The sequence below is a fragment of the Trachemys scripta genome, chromosome 6 (genome assembly GCF_013100865.1).
Source record: "Trachemys scripta elegans isolate TJP31775 chromosome 6, CAS_Tse_1.0, whole genome shotgun sequence".
Taxonomy (NCBI): Eukaryota; Metazoa; Chordata; order Testudines; family Emydidae; genus Trachemys; species Trachemys scripta.
The window spans coordinates 37,287,497-37,311,116 of NC_048303.1; the positions used below are offsets into that span (position 1 = coordinate 37,287,497).

At 40.6% G+C, this 23,620-nt stretch overlaps 1 protein-coding gene and 1 long non-coding RNA gene across 4 annotated transcripts in view; one reads left to right on the top strand and one right to left on the bottom strand.

Moving 5' to 3' along the window:
• Positions 1-9,276: 9,276 nt before the first annotated feature.
• LOC117879150 overlaps positions 9,277-23,620 on the bottom strand; it is a 33,953-nt gene continuing 19,609 nt past the window's right edge. Inside the window, exons 1-4 of one of the 3 annotated variants that reach the window (XR_004646190.1) lie at positions 22,326-22,371; positions 15,883-15,941; positions 12,005-12,109; positions 9,277-9,424 (exon numbers count right to left, since the gene is read on the bottom strand). This is a non-coding gene — a long non-coding RNA (uncharacterized LOC117879150). Of the gene's footprint in view, positions 9,425-12,004; positions 12,110-15,882; positions 15,942-22,308; positions 22,372-23,620 lie in introns of those variants that run through there. The other 2 variants (XR_004646191.1, XR_004646189.1) reach the window with 2 other exon arrangements.
• The window catches only part of RNF180 (ring finger protein 180), a 144,445-nt gene continuing 137,038 nt past the window's right edge, over positions 16,214-23,620 (top strand). The window contains exon 1 of the mRNA XM_034774133.1: positions 16,214-16,365. The gene's annotated coding sequence lies outside the window, so the exon portion shown is untranslated. The remainder of the gene's footprint in view (positions 16,366-23,620) is intronic.

A 23,620-nucleotide genomic window follows, 5' to 3' on the forward strand; every position in this document is an offset into this window, starting at 1 on the left:
AAAAAAAAAAAAAAAAAAAAAAAAAAAAAGCAACAGGCTACAAGCCACAAACTAGCCAAGGAGCAACTCACAAGCCTATTAAGCCAAAACAAGCCCAATTTGTGTGTGTGTTTTCGTGGGTTTGGCATGTCTACTTTGTAGTTGTGATGAGTCAATATACTTCCTATCTGTCTGAGCTACATAATATACTTTATATGCAGGGGAGAAGCTGTGGAAATTACCCCTATATGCCAGCTATAAGTGGTCTCTTCCATTACTCAAAGGGCTTCCTTCTGCAGCCCATACTCAGGGAAACCTCTGAAATGCATAGGAGTTGTGAGTCAGAAGGCAGCTGGCCTTAAATGCTCATTCAGTTCCCATCCAGAGGCAATATATTTCCCTCTTTTTCTGAAGTTTGCATTATAGTTTACTGACTACATTGCACACTATTTACAGTCAGTAGTCTTCTGGTATTTGTGCAGCATTCGCCTCTAGAAAATTCACAAATTGTTGCAGTGTGAATCTCTTTTTAATATCTTTTCTGAATAGCCTTTCTTGATGTAGCTTTACTTGTGTACAAGGGACCTGAACAAAGCATACTCAGATTCAGAAAGGATGAGTAACACAAAGGCAGATAGAATCCCTCTGTGGGAGGACACTCTATTATATTTCTGTTTAGGATTTACTTTTACTTGGTGTTAACAACTCTTAGCTTGACGGCAAGGAAGGAAATTCAAAATGTGTTTTTGAAGCCTTTGATGAGAAGATTTGAAATTACATAAATTTGAACAATCAACACTTCTTAATACTTAGGAGAGGAGAGAAACACCTTTAGATCTTTAAAATGTGGGAAGAACAGGAGTACTTGTGGCACGTTAGAGACTAACAAATTTATTAGATCATAAGCTTTCGTGGACTACAGCCCACTTCTTCGGATGCGAAAGCTTATGCTCTAATAAATTTGTTAGTCTCTAAGGTGCCACAAGTACTCCTGTTCTTTTTGTGGATACAGACTAACACGGCTGCTACTCTGAAACCTGTTAAAATGTGGGATAAATCTTTAGCTTCTCTAGCCTGCAGGTTCATCATATTGCTCTTTTTCTCTCTGGTTCCCAGAACATAGACTAACTTGGCAATTAAAGAAAATCTTGTTCCATCCATGTCTGAAGGTTCTTGCTTCAACCCAGTTCCATTGATTTTTCACAGCCTCAAGAGGACCTGCAGCTGGTAGCAGCACGTGCCAAGAAGAATACAACTGCAATATATTTTCCAGTGATGTAGGCAGATGTTAATGTGGTCTATAGGAAAGCCTTACCAGTTTTAGATTTAGAATAGGACACCCAAATGTTCCTCCATCACTGCTGCATGTGCCATCTAGGGCTTGAAGCATAAATAGAGGGATTGGATTGGATTTAAAGAGGGAGTTCCCCTTGTACTAGTGATGGGAGCCCTGCTGGGGGGATGATGTGGTTGAAAAACACTTGACTGCTCATTTAAGACATATTTGGAATATATTTAACTTAGACTAATGTGATTAACAATTTAATAGCTTTAACTTGCCTTCCTTGTGTTAAAGTGCTTCCCTGACACCTTTTGTATTTAATCAAGCAGAATAATGTCTCTGAGAGTTAATCATTGTCTTCTGATTACATCATTGTATTTAATACATTGGTTGATCATGTAGAGTGCACAACATCAGGGGGGTTGGCAAAACAATGGCCCTCTTGGGTCATCTCACATTATTTACATAATAAATAATAGCCCTGGAATGGAGGAATAGTTATGGCTGCCTCTCTATTAGTACTCAAGTAATATGGCAGAGAATTCTCAGGCTTCACTGTCCCTCTTCAGAGAGAGCGAAGTAAAAATCTTGCTCTTCGTTGTTGAAAGTCAGCAGGGCAAAAGCTGCTCTCAGTAGTCATCACAGTGGGAGGGAAATGGACTTGTTGGCTGTATTTCTCCAGCAGAGCAGAAAGACTATAAGGTAATGAATTAATGATGGCTCATTTGATAGCACCACATCAGCACCTCTGCCCTCAAAAAAAAAAATATTAAAGTGATAAACAGTGATGGTGTAACTGTTTTAGTGTTCCCATTTACAGTAATTCGAGGGTCAAACACAGTCTTTACCAGATTGACAAACACCTCAGAATATTTTAAGTCAGATATTTGTAAAGAAGGTACTGAAATAAAACCCCAAACCTGAACAACCCCAGACTGTAGGGAAGTTCGGATCTGATTTCAAACTCAAGTTGTCTATAAAATACTGTGTTAACTTCTTATTGGAAATTGACAAGATATACAGCAACGATCAACAGCAATGAGAAACTCCCATGGACTACAATGGAGATTTTTTTCCCCCTTTAGTCTGCCTATTTTTCCAACAGTGCAAGTATTTTTGTACACTGCTGCTGAAGAAGCATAAAAATGGAAAACATCTTAAGAAGATGAGCCACTTGGCCAGATGGACAGATTATTTTTGCATGCCCAATTTCCTTTTTCTAGAGTATCTTCTGGTTTCACCTGTACATGAGAGTTCTCATAAAAGGTAAACTGGAACAAATGAGCTTCCCAATGGAAATCGTCAGCATTATTTAGGATTTAAATGAACAAAATATTGCCCCCGTAGAACAAAAACAGTGAACGTACCCAAAAAGACCCCTTCAGCTTGGTCTTCCACATTGGCTCACAATCAATGGGAACAGTATTATCAGAAAGATGGTTAGACTGTGTCATGGAAATTCCAAGCTTTTACAGATTTATGATCTTCTTCTGCATTTTTGGTATCTTTAACATTTTCTCCAGTACTGTACTTAAACTTTTTTTTGCAGAGGTGCTGAGCCCCAGCAGCATTTATTGACTTAAAGTAAAGTTCTGGATGCTCAGCCTTTCTGAAAATCAGGCCTTAAGTTTCTAACTTCTACTTGTGAAATACTGTTTAAATGTGAAACGTGTGTGTCCTCTAATTGAATGGGGCTGTGATAGGACATAAGCCCCACAATGGCAAATAAATGGTTAACGTGGAGTCTGAGGGACCAGTTAGCCCATTCTATGACAGGTGGAGGGGAGATTTCTAATTAAGGCTTAGATCCAGCTGGGGAGAACCAGACTGGGTGGTTCTTATAAAGAAAGAACTTCAGGCCCAATGGGAGAGAACCGAGAGAGGACAGCTGTGGTAGGGATGTTATACCTTGGGGCTGGTCCTGAAGAGAGAGGACAGCAATAGTGAAGGGGTTTCAGGCAGCTGCCAGAGAGGCTAAGAGATGCCAAGGGGAAGCTCCTTAGCAACAGACTGGGAAAAGCTGCACAGAGAGATGAAACTCCAGGAAGAGGGGACTAGAGGGTGAAGCTCCATGACAGATGCCTGCAAGCAGGCAATGGGAGGAGGAATATGCAGTAAAGACACTGTAGTGCAGCTGATATACTATAGGATGCAGCTCACTTAGCTGCTGCTGGGGACTCCTGGCCCTGCAGCACACAGATTGTAGGCAGCAGTATGAGGAAGGGTAGAAGATGAGGAAATGCAAACTTTTGAGGTGCTAACTCAGATTTCTGCCACTGAGGCAAAGAACAGGAACTCTTCCATGTGCTCCCTGTAGCCCCTCAGGTGCACAAAGAAGGGATAGAAATTGAAATTCAATCAGAAAACCCCAAGCAAGACAGTAAAGGTTTCTGTGCACCTGCTCCCCCAGTTCTTCCCTTCCATCTCTGCCCCTGATTCTCCATTCCTCAAAGTAGGGCTTAAACTGGATGTAAGTGGTGCAGACAGGGCCGGCGCTTCCACTAGGTGACCCTAGGTGGTCACCTAGGGTGGCAGGATTTGGGGGGTGGCATTTTGCCATGGTTGGCAGAAATTCGGCGCGGCGGGGGGTCCTTCCGCTCTGGGTCTTCAGCGGAAATTCGGCGGCGGGTCCCAGAGCGAGTGAAGTGCCCCGAAGACACAGAGCGGAAGGACCCCCACCGCCGAATGCTCAGAAAAGAGGCGCTGCCACCTAGGGTGGCAAAAACCCTGGTGCCGCTCCTGGGTGCAGAGGAGATGTGCTGGCCCTCTGCTCAATGGTGAATTTCACCCATGCTTTGGGGAAATGTCCTCACAGATCACAATGCTTTTGTAATGGCTCTTCAGTGTTCTCTCAGCTATTTGGGGGGTATCATACACCAGGACCAAACTCTAAACCACTGAGAAATACAATGGAGAGTTTCAGATACACAACTACAAATGAATAGAGCTGGTAATTGTCAGCACAAACTCACAGTATTGCTGTACAGTAAGAAAAATCCTTTTCAGTCTGAACTAACAGGGTAGGTAAACTGACTGCTAGTTGTCAAGTAAGTGACAATGTAGCTTATAAATCCAGTAACTGATGGTTGGTTCATGATACAATCCGTGTTCTTTTAATAGGATTTATTACCAGAGTTGCTTTTATTGATCAGCCTTCTGCCAATAATCACAGCAGATCTTTATTTGAATGTATATAGAGAGGAGCTGGGTTTGATGCCCTGAATCCAAATCAGTTACTGCTGGTTTGGAAAATATGACTCTATGTTCTTATCCTTAATGCATAGATAGTACTGGACTAAAAGTTGCAATATTATGAAAATAATATCCATCTATTATTATCCATCTATTCAGATGTTCATACCTTGTCCATCACAGTGAAAACTTTACATCTCTATGGAAAGGGTTAAAAGCTACTACAGGCCTTCCAATACATTAAGTGTTGAGTTAACAGCCAACAGCTTAAGCCCCTTTGGGATGGATTGGCAGATATGAAACTAATTATAGTTGCCATTCCTCCTTTTTTCCGTCCATTTCTCTCCCACTTCTCCCATCAGCCAGCCAACCAACAGATTAGAGAGGCACAAGTGAAAAATAACACTTGGCAGAAACAAACTCTTTTCTGCCAAATTGGGTGCAATCAAAGCTGCTTTTACTTCCTGGGGAGGAGGAGTTTATTACCATGGGTTGGGACTAGGCTGCAGTTCCTACCTAACATGGCATCAATTGAGCATCAAAATCAGGACCATACAGAAGGTGAGTAGGAGGAGTTTTTATTTTCCTTCTCAAATGAGCAACATTCTGCAGACCTTAAAAGTCCATTTCTCTTAAAGAAGACTTAAAGCCAGGTAATGTCTGATTAAGACACATTTAAGTGCTGCTAGATTTTGAAAGTCCTGCAGAGCACAGACCTTTTCTTCATGCACTAACCTACTTCATGCATCTAGGTGCTTGTGCAGTTGCTGGAAGAGAGCAGAGCCTGTTTTGGGTGTGCTTGGTCTTTGAGTAGGTTCCTAAGACTGGGAAGGGAGTTCTTTTGATCGCCCAGTGTTCACTCATGTACTTCCTTGTTCATACAGGGACTGGCCACCATCTGAATAAACAGTCATGGGATGTGGTGAGAGCCATGTTAAGCCTGGGGTTGGTAGTGAGGAGTGGAAGGTGGAGCTGGCCTGCTGAACAGTAGTTCAGAGGAAGAAAAAATAAAAATCTTTTAAAGACTAACAAAATATTTTAACAAAATCCCAGAGGGAAACAAGTGCATTCTTCATTATTGGTGTTTAATATTGTATTTCTGTTGGTTACTTTAAAAAAAGTCTGAGACTCCTGGATAGCCTTGGATGCTTACAAATCAGGGAAAGCTTTTGTTTGTTTATTTCAACAGCGAAACGAACACATCAGCCATAGGGAGAGACACTTGATAGGCGATTACTGACTGACCAAAGCCATATATTCTTTACACATAGAAACAGATATAGCCAGTAAAAACCAATAAATTCCCTCTCCTAGGGGAGGTAATAGAGATACTGAGATGATTAACAACCAAGCAGGGAGAGGGACGTGAGAATGTAAATGTGGCAACAGTGGAGTCATACAAGGGGATCAAAGGAGAAAAACTATGAAATAGAAAGTACTTGGTGTGCCAGTCGCATTATCAGACTAAGTACTCAGTAGTCCCCAAAAACTCAACCAGCAGCACCAGGATGTGTATAAGGTTTGTTCTTTTATCTTATGAAATTTCAATAAAGATAGTTTTATAAATTTTACAATGACAAAGGAGGAAGTACTCTTGCTTAGCAGAGACTTGCTATGGTGAAGCTTGAGAAACCCTGTATTAGCTTGTGGAACAGTGCAGTGGTGAGAGGATTTTTATCAAAATGCTGGTGCAGGAGCTACTCAATGTATTTACCTTTAGCGCTAAATACATTTTCCCATGTTGATGTTTTCAGAGGGAAACCAGTCTAATGTGCTTTTATGGATTTATTAAAAGGATATGACGCTAAGCTAATATGTCATGAACCAATTTACTTCTAATTTCTCTAATCCAATATAAAGCAATGCAAATTAGGGTTGTAATTGAAATTAAATCAATAGATCAATGGTTCAATGTATCTGGCTGGCCAGTTACTACAATGAATAATGACATCAATTTATTAGGTTAACACAAGAATTATTCAATACTTCATATGAAAGGTAAGAAAAAATGCCTTTATTTTAATCTAATCAATTGGGCTAAGGGTCTGTTAAAAGCAATCGCTGAATCTCCCCTTTGTTTTAAGGAAGGTTAACAGATTTCTTTATAGCTTCCCACTTTGGTGTTCCATCTTAGGCTACACTTCGCACCTTACAACGGCACAGCCGCAACATTGTAAGATACGCAGTGTAGCCGCTCTTTGTCACCAGAAGAGAGCTCTCCTGAAACAAAATAAAACCACCCCCAATGAGAGGTGGTAGCTTTGGCAGCGGGAGAGTCTCCTGCCAATGAAGCGGTGCCCATACCGGCGCTTTTCATCAAAACTTTTTTGTCATTCTGGGGTGTGTTTTTTCACACCCCTGAGTGACAAAGGTTTTAATGACAAAAGTGCAATGTAGACATAGCCTTAGGGACTAGTCTTGGTCAAGCACTCTTCATTGTCTATGTGCTCTCTCTGAGAAGTCTTCTGGAATGGCCAGTGGGAGAGTGGATTCCCTTTAACGGGCCATCAGCATATCTGGCTGGGCTGTTGTTGTACCTGAAAGGCTGGTTGTGGGTGTTCCCAACTTCACAACATATTTCAATAACACATACACACAGCAAAACTGCATAACTCCATGTAGGACGATAACATATACAATCCAATAGGATATTAATGTTCAACTGATCAAGACTTTTAAAATGATACCTCACAAGGCATAGTTTGTACAAAACATATGATTATATGACAGTGGTGAATGTGGGTGTTCTAGGATGCTGCTTTGAAGTATAGAGCGTCACAAAGTTATTAACTGTCTTTACCTTGCAGGTGAACAATAGGTGCACCCCAGTCCGAGATTGCCTTTGAAGCATTCCCCGGTGATATCCGGACCCTGACACCAGCTAGTCTCAGAAATCCCAGCTCCTCTGCCCCAAAGGAGCAGTGTACCCCAGTTTTACTTTAAATCACTGCTCCTGTACAATGCACAACACTTATAATAAACCAAAAGGTGGTTTAATTAAGAAAGAATAGAAATTCACTAGAAATTAGAGTGAATGGAAACAAATGTCTACAAAAAAAACAAAATTATAAAACATAAACGAGGGCTTACGCTAATTAATAGTTAGTTTTCCTTTCTAATAAACTAGGTTTCTCCCCCCCCACACACACAAAGTTCAGTCTCTTGAAGAGCTTGGCTGGCTTCAGAGGAACCAGGATCCAATCTTTCATGAAAATCAGCCTCACTCGCCTAGACAGACCCTCTGCATCCATTCACTGAGCAGCTTTCTCCAGCCTGTGATGTACTGAGTCAAGGCTTTTGTCTTTATTCGCAGACAGAGTGATCCCTTGTCTGTTGTAATGCTCCTTTTTACTGCCATGTGGTTTTGATCATCTGTGGTTGTCTTTGATGGTCTTCCATTGACTGACTGACTTCTAGATTGGCCACCTTCATTACATCACCAGCTGGCCAGGGAGAGGTGACCATTCACTCCCATTTGAATGGGCCATCGCTGAGACATGATTCCTGGTGCCTGACTTTTACTCTAAGACCACACCGCATAATTGTTAATATAGTTACATTATTCCTTAAATATTACTCCTACACCCAAATCACAGTGATTGAGTATTGATAAGTTACAGTAGAGATCTCACATACTACCCTTCATGGATAAATACCTTGAAAGTGGGGATATTGAATGTAGTGAGTTTGATAGGTTTAAGGCAGGAGTTGCTTGTAAAGAACAGTGAACGCTGCCTGTTGGCACTAATGGGCCTCTCTGTCACAATACCCTATCCGCTAGGCTAAAGATTATAAAGGAGGTCATCCTTTTGAGCCTTGCATGCAACTAGGGCATTTGGCTACCTATCTTTCCCTGGCTTATGGATCACAAGCAGAGATAAGCACCTCCCTGCAGCCAGACTTAGGTGCTTATGTCTGGAGGGGCTGGGCACACCCCCCTTTAGGTCAGCATCTCCCATGGGCTGACTTAGCAGTCTCCTCACCTAGCATGCTGGCTTTGTGGATCACAATCTAAGGTGCCTATCTCTCCCCATTCCTTATATAGAAACCCAAGTGCCTAACTGAAGCTTTGTGAACTGCAGTGTCATTCCTGTGATTCTTTTTTCTAGATGTCTAAAATTTAGGCACCATGATGCCACATCTAACTGTGAGGCTCTATGGGTCTGGAATCTATGTCTACAGGCAGGGGTGGCTCTATGTATTTTGCCGCCCCAAGCACGGCAGTTAGGTGGCTTTCGGTGGCATGCCTGCGGAGGTCCTCCGGTCCCACGCCTTCGGCGTACCTGCTGCTGAATTGCGGGACTGGCGGATCTCCTCCAGGCATGCCGCTGAAGACAGCCTGACTGCCACCCTCACAGTGACCGGCACACCACCCCCTGCAGCTTGCTGCCCCAGGCACGCGCTTGGTGTGCTGGTGCCTGGAGCCGTCCCTGTCTATAGGTTCCAGGGCAGCTGCCAGGTCCACCTGACCATCTTGGTGAAGCAACAAATAGCAGCCTATAGAGCCCTACAGATTTAAGCACCACTGGATGTCCCACCCACACAGGTCCTGACTAGTGGAGCCAGCGCATTCCCTGATTGGCCTAGGCATGCTATTTAAGGCCTAGGGAAGAAACATGGAGGCTGTCTGTGCAGCTAGGTAGATCCCTGGCTTGCTGCTGCAATCAGACCTTCCTGATTCCTTGCCTTGCTCCTGACATCTCACTCTTACCAGCCTGTAATTGCGAGGATCATGTCTGGAGCCTTTTTTAAAAAATCAGCATTACATTAGCTATCCACCAGTCATCTGGTACAGATTTAAGTGATAGGTTACATACCACAGTTAGCAGCTCTGCAATTTCATATTTGAATTCCTTCAAACTCTTGGGTGAATACCATCTGGTTCTGGTGACTTATTATTATTTAAATTATGAATTTGTTCCAAAACCACCTCTGACATCTTAGTCTGGGACAATTCTTCAGATTTGGCACCTAAAAAGATATTAGAATTGGAAAATGTACAGAAAAGGGCAACATACATGATTAGGGGAAGGGAACAGCTTCCAGACCAGGAGAGATTAAAAATCAACAGAAGTGCTTCTTCACACAAAACACAGTCAACCTGTGGAATTCATTGCCAAGGGATGTTGTGAAGGCCAAAAACATAACTGGGTTCAAAAAAGAATTAGATAGGTTCATGGAGGGTAAGTCCATCAATAGCTATTAGCCAAGATAGTCGGGGACACAACCCCATGCGCAGGGTGTCCCAAAACCTCTGATTGCCAGAAGCTGGGACTGGACGACAAGGCATGGATCACTTGATAATTGCCCTGTTCTGGTGATTCCATCTGAAACATCTGACATTGGCTGCTGTTGGAAGACAGGATACTGGGCTAGATGGACTACTGGTCTGACCCAACGTGGCCATTCTTATGTTAATCCCCAGGAACTGGTTTTGCTCTGAATGCAGTATCAAAAAATCAGAGAAACTAAACTTGGAAAGGCCTACTGGGTCATCCAAAAACTATATTTCCTACCAGTACTGGATTTTTATATTTTGTACATTTTGTGCTGAACAGAGACACATTGCACTGACTTGTCATATGGATCTCTCCATTAACTTTAGTGTTTTGATGATAATTCCAATGATAAAAATGCATTCCCTTTGTGTGCTACCATTCCTGTTTGATCTTGATTTTCTATTTTGTTGGGGGCAAGTTCAAACTCCTTTATCTTTGTAAATGTTTTATTTCTTATTTAAAAAAAGTCTTTGATTGACAAGCACATAAATAATTGAATAATACTTTTCATTTGATTTTTAAGGTGCATTTGTTATCTTTCGCCCTCTATGTTAGATGTGCTGAATTCTAGAGACCAGTGAGGGTAGTTTCTTGGGATTCTTCTGTGTATCAAATCAGTTGTAATTAATTATTTAATTGAAATCTTTATATATGTGGAGAAAGTTATCAAAACAAAATATCAAGGTAAAAATACCCTTTCCCTTTAAACCACCCTGACAGGTACTTTTACCTACAGGTACTGCCACCGTAAAAACAATGGGGTGTGAAATGCAAAGCGCACCTACGTGTTCCACTGTAATTGCCCCATGTGGACACTACTGGCACAAGCTAAAAGGTACCTGGTTTGTGTCAACGTAGTCCTCTTTCAAACAGGACTGTATTAATGTGGACAAAGTACATAGATGAATAGAGAAGAGTTGCAGCATGCTCTGAAGATCACTGTAGTTAGGCTTCTTTAGACAAGGAGTTTGTGGGGAAACTATTTCTGGATTCAAAGGCCATCTGTTGAGAATGCCTTGTGCCCAGTGCCTTGTTGTACAAATCAGCAGCCTGTCAGCTCCTGTTCCTCAACTCTAAACCATTGCATAAGAGGATGGAGACGCACCTACCTTCCTGTAGCAATACAGTCATATCAAACCATGTATATTTCACATAGAAAAAGTCATTACCCCATTTTATAGTTGAGAAAACATAGGCAAACAGAAGTTAAGGCCTATGTTTTGAAATGAGTTTACTAATTTTGGATGCCCAAATTGAGACATCTAGGAGTCTGAGTTTTGAGAATGGCTGAGCACCTGACATCCATTTGAAAAAACCTGAAGTTGTGAATTCTCAAATCTCTAAAGTGGACTCTAAAGGCTAGACACACAAAAGTGCTTAGGTGCCCAGCTGTGGCTTTAGGTGCATAAATCCCAGAATTAGGCACCACTGGTATTCACAAAACCCCCACTCAGATGCCACCAAATGCTGTAGGCACCTAGACTTGCTAGGTGCCTAAGTTTTTGCCTAGGCCTCAGTGCCCATGTTTCTACCTCTGAGCAGATGTACTACTGCCTCACTCTAGGTGACCAGATACCTAAGCCCCAGTAAGAGGCACAAACTTGGAATAAGATAAGCATTCACCTGCCTAACTCATCTGTGGAATCAAGCTTGTAAGTGTGCTCAGAGCAAGCTCACACTAAAGGAGGCAGCAGCCCCTCCCCCTCATAACTTTTTGCCCAGTGGCTAGGGTACTCACCTGGGATGTGGGAGATCACCAGTTCAAATCCCCCTCTCCATCTGAAAGGGGAGAAAGAATTTGAACAGGGAATCTACTACCTCTTAAGTGAGTGCCCCAACCCCTGGGTTATGGGATATTCTAATGTTGGGGTCCTTCAGCCTCTCCTGTAAAAGTTGTTCCACTGTGGATAAATAATTGGAGCAAGGGCACTGAATCATGGATCTCCTACATTTTGGGGGAGTGCTGTAATCACCTGGCAATAGCGTTCTTCTCATTCTTGTGTGAGCTTTCACTTTTTGTCTAGTCCAATGACTCTCTATGTATTTATCCACATTGGAACAGCTTCAACCGGAGACTGAGGGACTAAAAGGGTGAGTCACAGGCTAAAAATCATGAGCACATCTCTTCCCCTTTCCCCCAGTGTTGCAGTGCCTAAGTTCCTTTGTGAAACTAGCCCTAGGTGTCTCAAATTAGGCACCTAAATCAGTGGGTAGTCCTGAAAATGTATCTGTAAATTACTTGCTTAGGACGCACTGTGATCTTGTGGGCTACCTGTAAAAATGGAAGACAAGAGGCCTGTGTCCAAATCCTGGTTCTGACAGTGACTTCATGTGTGACACTGGGCATTTCAGTTAACTTCTCTTAGCTTCAGTTTCCCTGTTTGTAAAAGAGAAGAAAATATTTATCTCTTTGACATTGGCAATTTGAGGCCCAGTGAGAGAAAGTACTTTGCTCTTATATAGGAACATTAGAGCACTGGCAGAAGAGAGAAGATGGGGAAAAGAACTCAGGCCTCTCTGCTCATTAGCCTCTCTATCACAAGGATTTTGGGACAACTCCATCTTTTCCTCCAACTTTTTCAAAACTCCCATGTTCAAACTTTCACACACAAATAGCCTTTCAACTTTTTTGTATATTTTACTAAAAACAAGTTTTATAAAAACTTGAAATGTCATGGGTGAAAAATCAAAAGTGCAATAAAGTATCATGAAAAAATTCATTATTTTTTTGTTTGTTTGCCATTTTCACCTGGGTATACTCTTCTGGTATATTTCAAATTATAATGTGTATAGATAATAATTCAAACAATTCTTCATTATTTCTACTCTGTACTTTAGTGCTGCATATATAAGCTGAATCTCATCAAGATATAAAAGATTTGCTTTCTGAGACCTCCAGATCACTCCATAATTTTCTTCTATCTTTTGTGCTTGATTCCAAAGTAGGAGGCAGTGCATCACAAAATTTTAGCAATCTACAAATTAATATATTCTCTGAATCATTAATGGGAAATACTGAATAGTACTGTTCCTACTACTGATTTTGTTGAACCCTATTTCTTACCTCTCTCCAATGTGATATACTTTGACCTGCTATTCTTAGTTCATGGAAACCAAGTAAACTAATGTTGTACCTAAACTATAGAAGCAAGAGAACATGTTTATGATTTCCCTATTTTCATGTAGATTTTTTAACAAACTTCTGAATATATGGAAGGAGAGATACCTAGCTGGTGACTGGTAAAAAGCAAGCCAGATTTTAGGCATATTCAAGGCTTAAGCTGAGGTTCAGGCCCATATTTATTTTGTCTGAACCAGTTCACCTCTGTCTACCTACTCTTTCCTGTTTTTAGTAGAAACTGAAGGAAAGCAGTTGTTGAATACTTCACCAAACTCCAATGTCCTCCGCTTTTTGTTTCCACTCATTATTTAACAACAATTCTTTCTTCCTCATAGACACGTTCTGAGAGCGGAACCATCATGTTCATCATTGATCCCTACATTTTACATACAAGTTCAAAGCTTAAACTAATAAAGATTAAAGTTACTTAAGCAACAGCTACTGAGTTGTATGTTCTATGCTGGGAATTAATGACTGGTTGTGAGATGTTGATGGCCCATGGAGAAGTTGAGGGTCATTAACCCTATTAATTTCCAGGAAATGTCCTTCATGGCAGACCATCAAAAGTATTAAGAACAAAAGTTCAACACTATCATTTTTCGTGGGCTTTATATTGTTGCTTGTTTACAACATATTGATCATTATGGAATGCCTAGTTTTCTGGGCATTACTACAGAATTAATTGCGTACTGCGCCAGTCAATCTGCTTGTATGAGGTGTTTGCTGCTTGTTCATAATCTTTTTTTCCAAAACAAGTCATAAAATTAATGTTAACCAATAAATCTTTCTGCACAAAAAATCATTTCAATCTACACTCTAATGAACAGACGTGAAAAATTATATATTCCAATAACAAAATAAATTGGCCTATTAAAGGCTTAATATCATTCAGCAATATTTGATTTGTAGCAACCATCAATAATAAATGTCATCACAGTCCAATGATTTAAAATAATTCCTCAGTAATGTCTTACACTTTTACTCAAATAATCATTATTTCTGCATCCTTAGTTCTTAGTCTCTTTAAACTTCTTTTCTAAGATGAGAAGAATCCCAACCAATGCAAGAAATTGCTTTCCCTCTATATAGTTTGGGACCTGGTTGTCTTTGACACCTCTCCCCCACACCAATGCATCATCATCACCATTATCCTTGCTTTGTCAGTAGAGGTGCTATTGATTACAGTCTGTTGGTGTTCTCCTGGGTTTGAGTCAGGGCATTCTTAATGGAGGATCACTGACAGTGGAACTCACTCCCTCTGCTGGTCTGTTAGAGGCTATGGCTTTTGCAGTGTGATGAAAAGTTCATATTGTCAGCCAAGCCTTTGCCAGATGGGTCTAAACTAAAGTCTACACATAAACAACAACAGCAGCACAGCTGCAGCGCTCAGCTGTAACACTTCAGTGCAGACACTACCTATGCCAGTTGAAGGGTTCTCTCATCGGGATTGGGAATCCACCTCCCCAAGAGGTGGTAGCTATGTTGATGGGCAAATTTTCTTGTTGATCTAACGCTGTCTACACGAGGGGTTAGGTCCGCAGAGCTATATCTCTCAGGGGTATGGATTTTTCACAGCCCTGAGACATGTAGCTATCCTGATGTAAGTTCCCAGTATAGACTAGCCCTTAGGCAATGTTTTCTGATCTCTCATCTGGTTGGAGGCTGATTATCTGGAGCAAAGTTAGTACTGGCAGCCATTATGTTTGCCTTATGTAAGATACTCCTGGGTGCACTGTGGGCCACAACATGTTTCCACTGAATTCAACTAAGGAAAGGGAAGGAAGATAATAGAAAGAAAGGTTTCAGAGTAGCAGCCGTGTTAGTCTGTATCCGCAAAAAGAAGAACAGGAGTACTTGTGGCACCTTAGAGACTAACAAATTTATTAGAGCATAAGCTTTCATGGACTACAGCCCACTTCTTCGGATGCAGAAGAAGTGGGCTGTAGTCCACAAAAGCTTATGCTCTAATAAATTTGTTAGTCTCTAAGGTGCCACAAGTACTCCTGTTCTTCTTTTTAATAGAAAGAAAGAGATTTAATAGAGAAGGGAGAAGTTTAACAAAGGGAAAAGAAGAAAAAATAAAACGGAGCAAAACACCAAATTGGAAAGGGAGAAAATATGGAACATAAATAAGAAATTAGGAGTGTATAAAAATGGAAGAGACAATATCAGAAAGGAAAATAGGACTTTGAAGATAGAGGAAATATAAAGAAAGTCTTTGAGGGGGACAAAAAGAAATTTAGAAAAATGTTAAACAGAGAAAAATGACTGAGTTAAAAAACATGTTAGAGAGGTAAAGATGCACCAAAATATACTGTTAAAATAAAAAAAAAGAAAGAGAAGGATGAAAAAACCCAATGGAAACCGAGAGAGACAAATTCTGTACTTATTTTCATCTATGCAACCCTATGGAATGCTATGGATTTATCTAGGTTCAACTGAAAGCAGAATTTGTCCTCCTGAGTTTATTTTATAAAGATATATCCCCAAACGTTGTCAAAACACACATTGGCGTTTACATACTAGAAAATGAGGACAGGATGGTGGAGGAGGAGGAGGGGCTAATGAGATCAAGTGAGGGATTGTTGAGGGCACATGGGGACAGGAGTTCAGTCTTTCTTCACTTTAAGGCCGGAATAACCACTATTTCTATCTTTTTAGGTTCTTTTAACGATTCCCAAGGGTCCTGGAGGGACAGAATTTTTGATAGTAGGTCTTTACCTCTGGAATTAAGAACTGCAAGAAATTCATTTAGGCCTGAACCTACCTACATTCAGGTAAGTGACTTTCTCCAGGTGTTTAAATAAATCCCTCATTTTCCTTATCATATTGTTAAAAGGTCTTCCTTTTCTCTGTTCTTTTTAAAGTTGTGGTGGTTTAGGAAGTCAATAGGTGTTAATTTTTATATGTAGGAAATGTTTTTAACTTAATCTAAGTTGTGTATGGTGCCCCCAGATACTGTCTGGCTTAGTGCTGTATAAAAGTTTGCGATAAATTAATTTTGATTGTAAAGTACAAACAATTCCTACCATTTATCCTCTGATCAGGGCAAGTAAGGAGAATCAAGCATCTTTATCATGGGGTATCTCTGTGGAAATATAAATATGTTGTGTTACTCAGGATTCAAATACAGGAAGATTCAATTGCTTCACTTATTCCTCATTAATTACAATATTTAAAATGTGGTGTAGCATGCTAATTTATAACAAAGTTACTGTGCTGTGTTATCTCACAACATAGTAGGTAAGTAACACGTGCCTCCCTGGAAAGAATAACAATTTTAACACAGAAATCAATAAACCATTATTTCCTAGAATGTCAGTGATGTTAATAGTCCAATTAAAAGGAAAAAGATTCCCAATGCCTCTTAAAGCAACCTACTGGGACACAGCCAGGGATCTTGGAATTCTGCAGCAAAGAGGAGGGAATACTGTGGCCGATATTTGGTGCAGTGATAATGAGAAACCCGAGGATCAACTGTTCTCTGAAGAATGGCAGCTCACCTGAAACAAGTGAGTGCCTACTAATTTATTATTATTATTTATTGTTTGTCTTCTGGTAGCACCTACAAGCCCCAGTCATGGACCAGGACCCCACTGTACCCCAAAGAGCTTACAATCTAAGTAAATTATAGTGGACAAGAGGGTCACACACATTATCATTAAGACCAAGTTCCAGGGGTTTCCTATATTACAAACCCTTCTACCCAACCATTGTTTCATGCACACAGCCTACTGAAATAAATTCCTTTTCTATGCACAGTAAAATGTAAATATCACATCATTATAAATTGTCACATTCCTTGTCCTCACTTTAATCCAATCCTCCCTTTACTTCTGAATGCATAAGGTCACATGTAGATTATAAACAAGCTGGGAGTGAGATTGTCTTTGTCTGTAAAATGCCATGTACACTTAGGCTCCAATCCTGCAATTTACAATGCACAGAGTCCCCTTGTCTCCTGCCCATTGTAAATTTCAGGATCAGGACCTTTAGGCACTCTATAAATGGATACATACTCAGATGCCTACTGTATTGTATTCTCTTAAAGCATGTTCTTGTATGCACCGCTTAAATCTACCCAGATTTTTTCCTCTATCCAATTTACACTGTAAACTTTCATATATTTGAAATCCTGATATAGCATTAATCTAGATCAGTGTTTGTCTTCTTAATATAAGTCAATTTAGTCTGTCCCTTGGCGTTTTCAATAAAATGGCACAAATACAATGATTACAGCCTAGATCTTTCTCCAATCTTACTCTAGTTCAAACTAGTATCTGCTCCTAGGTTATATATTGACATGTAAGATTACGATCTCATAGACTTCAAAGTTGGAAGGGACAATCATGATCTCAATAAAGAATCGATTTAACACTTTAATCGGTTTTCTATTTACATAATGACTTTTTCCTGTCTGGCCTTTAGAACAGATATAGAAGATAAACCTAATCAAAACTAGCTTTTATACAAGTTTTAGAACAAGCATTCCAAGGTGTTTTACAAAAGGGCGAAATCACAGAGCTGAGTTGGCCAAGTGAAAAGCTTTAGAAAATGAACATTTTCATTACAAGTCTACTTATAAAACAAAGATAGAGCATTAGATAGTCCAGTACCATTGATCAGGGAACTCAAAACTCTGACAGCCTAAAAGGTTTAGGCTCTGATAAACTGAAGTTCATATTTAAGAAATATAGAGATGATCAAATATTATGGTCATGGAAGCCATCTAGACAGACAAATAACTAAGGGCAACAAATCATTCATTGTAGATCTCACTGCAGAACATATTTTAGATCAGGGGTTGGCAACATTCGGCACGTGGCTCACCAGGATAAGCACCCTGGCGGGCCGGGCCAGTTTTATTTACCTGCTGATGCGGCAGGTTCGGCCGATCGCAGCCCCCACTGGCCGCGGTTCGCCGTCCCGGGCCAATGGGGGCGGCGAGAAGCTGCGGCCAGCACATCGCTCACCTGTGCTGCTTCTTGCTGCCCCCATTGGCCCGGGACGGCGAACCGCAGCCAGTGCGGGCTGCGATCGGCCGAACCTGCCGCGTCAGCAGGTAAATAAAACTGGCCCGGCCCGCCAGGGTGCTTACCCTGGCGAGCCGCGTGCTGAACGTTGCCGACCCCTGTTTTAGATGAACATATGACAAAAAGATTACTTGGTATACCTGTGAGATGAAGTCAGAGACCTCATACTATGATTATTCATGGTATACTTGCCATTATTAGACATGAGTGTGGGAGGTTCTTTTGAATATACAGGATATTTGAACACAGCATCATCTTAGAAAGACAAAGCACCAACACACACTTGTGTTTCTTTTGATATACTGTAAAATTACAAATTCTAAGGTCTTCATAATATTGAATATTTCCTCAGTTGAAAGTAAGGTGTGATTGGAGATGTCATGCTTTGAACGTAAAATGAATGAGTGCCATCATCAGACATTCCCAATTATTTGTTTGATTATTGAAACTGAAAGCATGTACTTAAACGTGCTGATTTTAGAGTAACTGCTAAATATCTAAATGACTTTTACTTGCAAATTGATTATTGTTACATATTGAGGGTTATTTAGTTTTATAAAGTATAATGCATTTAAATATACTGTACACTGTAGAGAGGGAATTCAGAAATATGCTAATGGAGTCTATTGAAAGAATGTGAAACAAACATAATGTGCACCTGAGAGTCCTCACTAGAAATCTCTGCAAAATAATTATTATTCATAGAAAATACTTGACCGGTAGTGTGTTCATTTAAATTTGCATTATGAGATAGGTACATAGGTCTATCTTCAAACATCATTATCTGACTTCTAAATTGTTTGAAAACAATGCAGTTTTTCAAGATGTGCATAGCTGCATTTCTTATAAACATCCTACCCGGCCAAGGTGATTTGTCCTTTGTTTTCTAAACACAACATATAAAAGGAGAAATTGTGCTTAAAGCTATATGTCTTAAAACAGAAAATAGATTGTATAGTTTTCTTTGTCAGTCAAATGACTTATTAATTCTCTCGACTTCTTTTTCTATTTATTTCACATTTGTCAGATACAGGATCAAATTCATTAGACATATGTATAAACACTGATTAAAAACTAAATTGATTTAATGATTCTATAAACTCAAAGCAATTTCCAGTTTGACAGGCATAATTCATTTAATTTACATGTATCTCAGCTTAGAAGCAACTGAAACTGATATGATCTAGGGGGAGTTATGTCAAGTTCTGCTCTCCAAGGCTATTTCTACAATGGAGAAAAAGATAGTGGTAAAAACATCAGAATTTACTGGAGTCTTGTGTAAATTAAAGCTCCCACAACTAGGAATTTTTGAGCAGAACTGGTCGGAAAACTTTGGAGCGGGTGGTTTGTGAAAAATCTTCATTCCCATTTTTGTCAACATTTCATTTTATTAGGAATCTTCCAACAAGGTCTACAGCTGAATAAAAACTGGCAGTCCACAGATGCTTGTGTCTCTTATAGATTCATAGATTCTAGGACTGGAAGGGACCTCGAGAGGTCATCCAGTCCAGTCCCCTGCCCGCATGGCAGGACCAAATACTGTCTAGACCATCCCTGATAGACATTTATCTAACCTACTCTTAAATATCTCCAGAGATGGAGATTCCACAACCTCCCTAGGCAATTTATTCCAGTGTTTAACCACCCTGACAGTTAGGAACTTTTTCCTAATGTCCAACCTAGACCTCCCTTGCTGCAGTTTAAGCCCATTGCTTCTTGTTCTATCCTTAGAGGCTAAGGTGAACAAGTTTTCTCCCTCCTCCTTATGACACCCTTTTAGATACCTGAAAACTGCTATCATGTCCCCTCTCAGTCTTCTCTTTTCCAAACTAAACAAACCCAATTCTTTCAGCCTTCCTTCATAGGTCATGTTCTCTAGACCTTTAATCATTCTTGTTGCTCTTCTCTGGACCCTTTCCAATTTCTCCACATCTTTCTTGAAATGCGGTGCCCAGAACGGGACACAATACTCCAGCTGAGGCCTAACCAGAGCAGAGTAGAGTGGAAGAATGACTTCTCGTGTCTTGCTCACAACACACCTATTAATACATCCCAGAATCATGTTTGCTTTTTTGCAACAGCATCACACTGTTGACTCATATTTAGCTTGTGGTCCACTATAACCCCTAGATCCCTTTCTGCCGTACTCCTTCCTAGACAGTCTTTTCCCATTCTGTATGTGTGAAACTGATTTTTTTTCCTAAGTGGAGCACTTTGCATTTGTCTTTGTTAAACTTCATCCTGTTTAACTCAGACCATTTCTCCAATTTGTCCAGATCATTTTGAATTATGACCCTGTCCTCCAAAGCAGTTCCAATCCCTCCCAGTTTGGTATCATCTGCAAACTTAATCAGCGTACTTTCTATGCCAATATCTAAGTCGTTAATGAAGATATTGAATAGAGCCGGTCCCAGAACAGACCCCTGCGGAACCCCACTCATTATACGTTTCCAGCAGGATTGGGAACCATTAATAACAACTCTCTGAGTACGGTTATCCAGCCAGTTATGCACCCACCTTATAGTAGCCCCACCTAAATTGTATTTGCCTAGTTTATCGATAAGAATATCATGCGAGACCATATCAAATGCCTTACTAAAGTCTAGGTATACCACATCCACAGCTTCTCCCTTATCCACAAGACTCGTTATCCTATCGAAGAAAGCTATCAGATTGGTTTGACATGATTTGTTCTTTACAAATCCATGCTGGCTGTTCCCTATCACCTTACCACCTTCCAAGTGTTTGCAGATGATTTCCTTAATTACTTGCTCCATTATCCTCCCTGGCACAGAAGTTAAACTAACTGGTCTGTAGTTTCCTGGATTGTTTTTATTTCCTTTTTTATAGATGGGCACTATATTTGCCCTTTTCCAGTCTTCTGGAATCTCTCCCGTCTCCCATGATTTCCCAAAGATAATAGCTAGAGGCTCAGATACCTCCTCTATTAGCTCCTTGAGTATTCTAGGATGCATTTCATCAGGCCCTGGTGACTTGCAGACATCTAACTTTTCTAAGTGAGTTTTAACTTGTTCTTTTTTTATTTTATCTGCTAAACCTACCCCCTTCCTATTAGCATTCACTATGTTAGGCATTCCTTCAGACTTCTCGGTGAAGACCGAAACAAAGAAGTCATTAAGCATCTCTGCCATTTCCAAGTTTCCCGTTACTGTTTCTCCCTCTTCACTAAGCAGTGGGCCTACCCTGTCTTTGGTCTTCCTCTTGCTTCTAATGTATTGATAAGAAGTCTTCTTGTTTCCCTTTATTCCCGTAGCTAGTTTGAGCTCATTTTGTGCCTTTGCCTTTCTAATCTTGCCCCTGCATTCCTGTGTTGTTTGCCTATATTCATCCTTTGTAATCTGTCCTAGTTTCTATTTTTTATATGACTCCTTTTTATTTTTTAGATCATGCAAGATCTCGTGCTTAAGCCAAGGTGGTCTTTTGCCACATTTTCTATCTTTCCTAACCAGCGGAATAGCTTGCTTTTGGGCCCTTAATAGTGTCCCTTTGAAAAACTGCCAACTCTCCTCAGTTGTTTTTCCCCCTCAGTCTTGATTCCCATGGGACCTTACCCATCAGCTCTCTGAGCTTCCCAAAATCTGCCTTCCTGAAATCCATTGTCTCTATTTTGCTGTTCTCCCTTCTACCCTTCCTTAGAATTGCAAACTCTATGATTTCATGAGCACTTTCACCCAAGCTGCCTTCTACTTTCAAATTCTCAACGAGTTCCTCCCTATTTGTTAAAATCAAGTCTAGAACAGCTTCCCCCCAGTAGCTTTTTCAACCTTCTGAAATAAAAAGTTGTCTGCAATGCAGTCCAAGAATTTGTTGGATAGTCTGTGCCCTGCTGTGTTATTTTCCCAACATATATCCGGATAGTTGAAGTTCCCCATTACCACCAAATCTTGGGCTTTGGATGATTTTGTTATTTGTTTAAAAAAAGCCTCATCCACCTCTTCCACGTGGTTAGGTGGCCTGTAGTAGACTCTTAGCATGACATCACCCTTGTTTTTTTACCCCTTTTAGCCTAACCCAGAGACTCTCAACACTTCTGTCTCCTATGTCCATCTCTACCTCAGTCCAAGTGTGTACATTTTTAATATATAAGGCAACACCTCCTCCCTTTTTCCCCTGTCTATACTTCCTGAGCAAGCTGTATCCATCCACACCAACATTCCAATCATGTGTATTATCCCACTAAGTTTCAGTGATGCCAACAATGTCATAGTTGTGTTTATTTATTAGCACTTCCAGTTCTTCCTGCTTATTACCCATACTTCTCACATTTGTATATAGGCATCTAAGATACTGGTTTGATCTTTCCTCCCAGTTTTGTCCTGACCCTCCTTTCTCTCTGCCAATATAGCCCACACTCCCTCTCGTTTCTGACCCATCTCCCAGGTCTCCATGTTCCCCACTTACCTGCAGGCTTTGCTCACCTGTCCCCGTTGAACCTAGTTTAAAGCCCTCCTCACTAGGTTAGCCAGTCTGTGTCCAAATAGGGTCTTTCCCTTCCTCGAAAGGTGAACGCCATCTCTGCCTAGCAGTCCTTCCTCAAATAGCATCCCGTGGTCTAGGAAGCCAAAGCCCTCCTGGCGACACCATCTTCGCAGCCAGGCATTCACCTTCAGAAACTCAATCTATAGAATTAATGAGGCTCCCCTTTACCAAAGATGATATAATTACCCTTTAATCCTCCCATTGCAACAAACATGTTTAGGTTCTTACAAACAGACGTTTCATAGGAGACAACCTGGACAATTAGATCCAACCATCTTTTAGAATAGTCTCTGAGAAAGTTACTCCCTTGCGATCTGATAATATAACTTCTTTCTTTCGGTTGTTTCTGCTGTTATCCTTTCCAGCCTTATCTCTAAGGTACCACATGAGGCAGGAGCTCCTCTAGCTCCTGTGTGGGAAAGAGAGAGCCAAGCCAGGTTTCCCACATAATTCCTGCAGACCCAGCACATAGTCCTAGCAGTCCACCCCAAACTGTGAGGGTCAAGATCCCCCTAATCTCTGTCTGGACCCAAGACATAGTAGTTGTGGCCCATTTCCCATGGGATTACAGCCTTTTCCAGATGCTAGTGAATTTAGTAGCTCAAATGAGAAATTAATAGCAAAGTGCTGAAAGTTCAGGGTTCAAACCGTGCTGATGACGCATGATGGGGGTTGTTACAGTCGTACATGATATAACTTGTACAACTTTCCTTTTTTTAAAAAAAAAAAGAAAGAAAGAAACAAACCTAGGAAATTACATACAAAAAATCCTGCATTAAAAAAACACATATTATTTGTGTTGCAATGTCAAGCACTCAAAAGTTAGGAAATGCCAGATTCATAGTTGACCATGCAACCTTACTTCAGTCCCTGCATGCAGCTGCATTATAATACAGTGTTTGATTCCATGATCCTGTCCTATTTTTGTCCAGTGGATCACTGCTTCATTCAGTGCACAGGTGGACCACAAGGCAGCAGAATTAAGGTTACACAGGCAACCTAATTCTGGCATTTCCTAACTTTCAAGTGCTTGACTTTACAACCTAAAAACAGTGTTTTTGTATGTCATGTAATGAATAGTATTACATTCCTTTAAAATGCCTTAAAGAACATTTGGTAAATATAGGCAGAGTACACTCTCATTTGTCTAATGTGACTATCCCCAAGGTCTGGGAGTTCTGGAACTGGATATATCCGCCAAAATGTCCCATGTGTCACCTGACTAGAGAAGTTA